General features: G+C 32.8%; 1 protein-coding gene across 1 annotated transcript in view; it reads right to left on the reverse strand.

Moving 5' to 3' along the window:
• Nucleotides 1-5,926, reverse strand: part of LOC125601825 (protein Ycf2-like) — a gene marked incomplete at its 3' end in the record, with an annotated part of 11,717 nt that extends 5,791 nt beyond the window's left edge. The window contains 1 exon segment of the mRNA XM_048773827.1: nucleotides 1-5,926. This exon segment is cut by the window's left edge and continues 5,791 nt beyond it.
• Between the last annotated feature and the right edge of the window lie 307 nt (nucleotides 5,927-6,233).

Genomic DNA, 6,233 nt, shown 5'->3' on the forward strand with positions numbered 1-6,233 from the left:
TCCACTTGGTTTCAGACTTGGTACAACCCAAAGTCATCATTCTATTTGGTTTGCACAACCAAAAAAGTATTCTGAAGGTTTAGAAGAAGATAAAAAAATACGAGACTGTATTAAAAATTATGTCCAAAAAATATAAGAATATCCTCTGGTATGGAGGGAATTGCACGTATCGAAATTCAAAAAAGAATCGATCTCATTCAGATCATAATCTATATGGGATTTCCTAAATTATTAATTGAAGATAAACCCCGAAGAATCGAAGAATTACAGATGAATGTTCAAAAAGAACTTAATTGTGTCAATAGAAAACTCAACATTGCTATTACCCGAATTTCCAATCCGTATGGGCATCCTAATATTCTTGCAGAATTTATAGCTGGCCAATTAAAAAATCGCGTTTCTTTTCGAAAAGCAATGAAAAAAGCTATTGAATTAACTGAACAGGCGAATACAAAAGGAATTCAAGTACAAATTGCAGGACGTATCGACGGAAAAGAAATTGCACGTGTTGAATGGATCAGAGAAGGCAGAGTTCCTTTACAAACAATTGAAGCTAAAATTGATTATTGTTCCTATACAGTTCGAACTATTTATGGGGTTTTAGGAATAAAAATTTGGATATTCGTAGACGAAGAATAAAAAAACTTTATTTGTCTTTACATTTTATCCAATGATAAAAAACGAAAACTATGTAGTATAACACTATAAAGAAATAAAAATAAAAACTTGTAGTCTTCTTTTTTATGTTTAAGAAAAAAAAATAAGCAATTCTATAAGGTTGAATAAACATTTCCATCAAAACTCCTTTGATATAATTGCTATGCTTAGTGTGTGACTCGTTGGTTTAGGGTTAGATTACGATAAAAAAAAAAAGAACTTACCAACTAATAACTACAGCATTAATAAATAACCTAAGCAACTCATTGCTTCGCATTATCTGGATCCAAAAAATTAGTCAAGATATGATAGGCTGATCATATCATTGGAGCAACTGACTAAAAAAAAAGAATAAAGAAAGATGATTATTAAGTTATGAAAGGTAATCAAAAAGTATGCGGATAAATGGAAGGATGAAAGAAAGAGCGAAAAAATTGAATATTAATGATATATGATTCCAATTTGGAAAATCTATGAGGTCACTGTAAGAAAAGCAATGTAATAAAGCATCAATACAGATTCATTCATAATAATTAGATAAATAATAATAATTAGATAAATCTGTTCCGAAAACAAAAAATTAAGAGCCTTGAGACAATCAAAACTGAGAAAATTGCCTCAAAAAAAAAAGAAATTCAAAATTTCATGTAAAAGCTCCATTGTAGAATTCAGGCCTAATGATTAATCAAGAAGCGATGGGAACGACGGAACCCATGAATATATAGGATTCTAGTGAACAAGAAATCTTAGTAATTCATTGGACAGGATGGCGGAATAAACCAGAAACTTTATTATCTATTCTGATTTTGATTCTGAGACCTCGGGGGATAAACAGCAAACTTAAATAGATATTGAAAGAGTAAATATTCGCCGGCGAAAAATTGGTTTTTTTTTTTCAAATAAAAACAGTAATAAAAGATGAAAAAAACAATGAAAAAAAATAAGGATTTGTTATAATATTCTAACTCTAATAAAAATTACATTTGTAATGATGATATTACGTTATTTTTAAATAAATCGAAATAAAATTGATCTTTGATTCTATTTCAAAAAAGACATACACAAATTTAGAAGAGATAAGATGAAATAAAAAAAAATACCATGATTAATAGGATTAATCATTAACTACATCTATATCTTAATTAATCCTTTTATTCGCGAGGAGCTGGATGAGAAGAAACTCTCACGTCCAGTTCTGCAGTAGAGATGGAATTTCTCATTTAGAAAAAACCCATCAACTATAACCCAAAAAGAACCAAATTTCGTAAACAACATCGAGGAAGACTAAAAGGAATATCCTCTCGTGGGAATCGTATTTGTTTTGGCAGATATGCTCTTCAAACACTTGAACCCGCTTGGATTACATCTAGACAAATAGAAGCAGGGCGACGAGCAATGACACGAAATATACGACGTGGTGGAAAAATTTGGGTACGTATATTTCCAGACAAGCCAGTTACAGTAAGACCCGCGGAAACGCGTATGGGTTCTGGGAAAGGATCCCCAGAGTACTGGGTAGCTGTGGTTAAACCAGGTAAAATCCTTTATGAAATGGGTGGTGTACCAGAAAATATAGCCAGAAAAGCTATTTCAATCGCGGCATCAAAAATGCCTATAAAAACCCAATTCATTATTTCTGAATAGGAATATAGAATGAAAAAGCTAAATAACATTTAAGGATAAAAAGATTCTAAGTTTTTTTTGACAAACAATATTTTTTTTACTTCGTCCTTTGCACTAAAAGAAGAGATACAAAAATATGATTCAACCACAAACCTATTTGAATGTAGCAGACAACAGCGGGGCTCGAAAATTGATGTGTATTCGAATAATAGGAGCTAGTAATCGCCGCTATGCTCATATTGGTGACGTTATTGTTGCTGTAATCAAGGAAGCAATCCCAAATACTACTCTAGAAAGATCAGAAGTGGTCAGAGCTGTAATTGTACGTACTTGTAAAGAACTCAAACGTAAGAATGGGACGATAATACGATATGACGACAATGCCGCAGTTGTCATTGATCAAGAAGGAAATCCAAAAGGAACTCGCGTTTTTGGGGCGATCCCACGGGAATTGAGACAATTAAACTTTACTAAAATAGTTTCATTAGCTCCTGAAGTATTATAAGACCTAAATATCGATAGTTAATATAGGATAGGATTAAAAAAATGGTATTGAAATCAAATTAATTATAATTAATAGATTGTGTATCACGCATATACCCTTAATAATTTTATATATTAATAATTGAATTCATATATTAATATATAATTCGTCTCTATTTTTATATAAATAAAAGAAAAATAACATGTTGATTATATCAAAATTATAGAACAATTAAGGAATTTTAACTTATCATGGGGAAAGACACTATTGCTGATATAATAACCTCTATACGAAATGCTGACATGAATAGAAAAGGAACAGTTCGGATAGGATCGACTAACATCACCGAAAGCATTGTTAAAATACTTTTACGAGAGGGTTTTATCGAAAACGTAAGGAAACATCGCGAAAACAATCAATATTTTTTGATTTTAACCCTAAGACATAGACGAAATAAGAAAGAATCCTATAAAACGATTTTAAATTTAAAGAGAATAAGCCGACCGGGTCTACGAATCTATTCTAACTCTCAACGAATTCCACGAATTTTAGGCGGAATAGGAATTGTAATCCTTTCAACTTCTCAAGGTATAATGACAGATCGAGAAGCTCGACTAAAAAGAATCGGCGGAGAAATTTTGTGTTATATATGGTAATCCTTCTAATATCAAAATTGGATATCCGGAACTTAGCATTTGTGAAAAAAAAGGGGGGGGGTTGTGTAATACCACCCCTGCTAAAAAAGTTTAGAATTTTTTACCCCGAATGAAATTAAAGAAAAAAATGAATTAATGAAAGTTTTCTTTATGAATCACTTCCGAACGGTATGGTTCGATTTTGTTTAGATACTAAAGATTTTTTTTATTTTAGGTCATGCTTCTGAAAGGATTCGACATATTTTTGTATAGGTATACCTATAGGAGAAAAAGGGGGGTAAAAATTTTAGTAAGTTCTTAGGTATTAAGTTAATCGGGGAACAGCCACTTTCTAGACTCCATAACAAGGATTCAAATAAGTCAGTGGTTTTTTGAAATTCAACATTCCTTTCACGAAGATACAATTCAAGATTCAAAAATATCAAGAAACCTTTTTTTCGTCCAACAATAAGTATATTAAGAGAATTAAGGAATAACAACTATGAAAATAAGGGCTTCCGTTCGTAAAATTTGTGAAAAGTGTCGGCTAATCCGTAGGAGGGGACGAATTATAGTAATTTGTTCCAACCCGAGGCATAAACAAAGACAAGGATAATCTTACTAAAGGAAAAGGCACTTCCAAGGAGCTAGTAAAAAAAAGGTCCGTTTTGACATGAAATGGATATATCCATATATTTCTTGTGAAATGAAAAAATATGGCAAAACCTATATTAAGAATTGGTTCACGTAAAAATACCCGTAGTGGTTCACGTAAAAATGTACGTAGAATACCAAAGGGAGTTATTCATGTTCAAGCAAGTTTCAACAATACCATTGTGACCGTTACAGATGTACGGGGTCGGGTGATTTCTTGGTCCTCCGCGGGTACTTGTGGATTCAGGGGTACAAGAAGAGGAACACCTTTTGCTGCTCAAACCGCAGCAGGAAATGCTATTCGAGCAGTAGTGGATCAAGGTATGCAACGAGCTGAAGTAAGGATAAAAGGCCCTGGACTAGGAAGAGATGCAGCATTACGAGCTATTCGTAGAAGCGGTATACTTTTAAGTTTCGTACGAGATGTAACCCCTATGCCACATAATGGTTGTAGACCCCCTAAAAAACGACGTGTATAGAACTAAATAAAGGCTGAAAGGGTTTCAAGAGAAATAAATGATTCAATGATCTGATCAAATAAAATTACTATGGTTCGAGAGAAAGTCAAAGTATCTACTCGGACACTACAGTGGAAGTGTGTTGAATCAAGAAGAGACAGTAAGCGTCTTTATTATGGACGCTTTATTCTGTCTCCACTTATGAAAGGTCAAGCCGACACAATAGGCATTGCGATGCGAAGAGCTTTACTTGGCGAAATAGAAGGAACATGTATTACACGTGCAAAATCTGAGAACATACCACATGACTATTCTAACATAGTCGGTATTCAAGAATCAGTACATGAAATTTTAATGAATTTGAACGAGATTGTATTAAAAAGTAATCTATATGGAACGCGCAACGCGCTTATTTGTGTCCAAGGTCCCGGATATATAACTGCTCGAGACATAGTTTTACCGCCCTCTGTGGAAATCGTTGATAATACACAGCATATAGCTACCTTAACGGAACCAATAAATTTGTGTATTGGATTAAAAATCGAGAGGAATCGCGGATATAGTTTAAAAATGTCAAATAACTTTGAAGACCGAAGTTATCCTATAGATGCTGTATTCATGCCTGTTCAAAATGCGAATCATAGTATTCATTCTTATGGGAATGGGAATGAAAAACAAGAGATTCTTTTTCTAGAAATATGGACAAATGGAAGTTTAACTCCTAAAGAAGCACTTCATGAAGCCTCCCGGAATTTGATTAATTTATTTATTCCTTTTCTACATGTAGAAGAAGAAACGTTCTATTTAGAGAACAATCAACATCAAGTTACTTTACCCCTTTTTCCTTTTCATAATAGATTAGTTAACCTAAGAAAAAAAAAAAAGAACTAGCGTTTCAATATATTTTTATTGACCAATTAGAATTGCCTCCCAGAATCTATAATTGTCTCAAAAAGTCCAATATACATACATTATTGGATCTTTTGAATAACAGTCAAGAAGACCTTATCAAAATGGAACATTTTCACATAGAAGATGTAAAAAAGATATTAGACATTTTAGAAAAAAAATAAAAAAAGCATTAAAAAAAATTTGACTAAAAAGTCAATTTAAAATTGAAATGGATTTTAAACCTTCAACGTAATTTCGATTTTCCAGTCAAACCTATTTTACTTAATAAAATTAATTTAGATATGTATCTAGGGAGAATTCATTTTGAAATGACTACTCCCTAGATACCCACGCCTTTTATTTTACAATTGAATAAATTAATTAAAAAAAGACCTAAAGTTAGAGATTTATCAATTGGTAATGTTGCTCAATACCTAACCACAGGGCCACCACGGTGCCAATCAAAAGACGGTTGTCGCGACTGGACGACGAAATGGATTTTGGAACTTATTAACATTTTCCAAAAGGGTACGGTTAATAATCCCGCCGGTACTGAAGCCATTAAAAGAACACCCAATAATTGTTAGTTTAATGCTTGATACGGAAAGATTAGTACAGGACCATTTTGAAAATTTAAGGAGTTCCAAAATCCTTTGGTCGTCCAATCGCTACAACCGTCTTTTGATTGGCCCGTGGTGGCCCTGTGGTTAGGTAATTGGAGCAACATTCCAATTGATAAATCTCTAACTTAGGTCTTTTTTATTAAATTTATTCAATGTAAAATAAAAGGCGTGGGTATCTAGGGAGTAGTGATTTCAAAATGATGCTCCC

The sequence above is a fragment of the Brassica napus genome, unplaced genomic scaffold (assembly GCF_020379485.1).
Source record: "Brassica napus cultivar Da-Ae unplaced genomic scaffold, Da-Ae ScsIHWf_2665;HRSCAF=3423, whole genome shotgun sequence".
NCBI lineage: Eukaryota > Viridiplantae > Streptophyta > Magnoliopsida > Brassicales > Brassicaceae > Brassica > Brassica napus.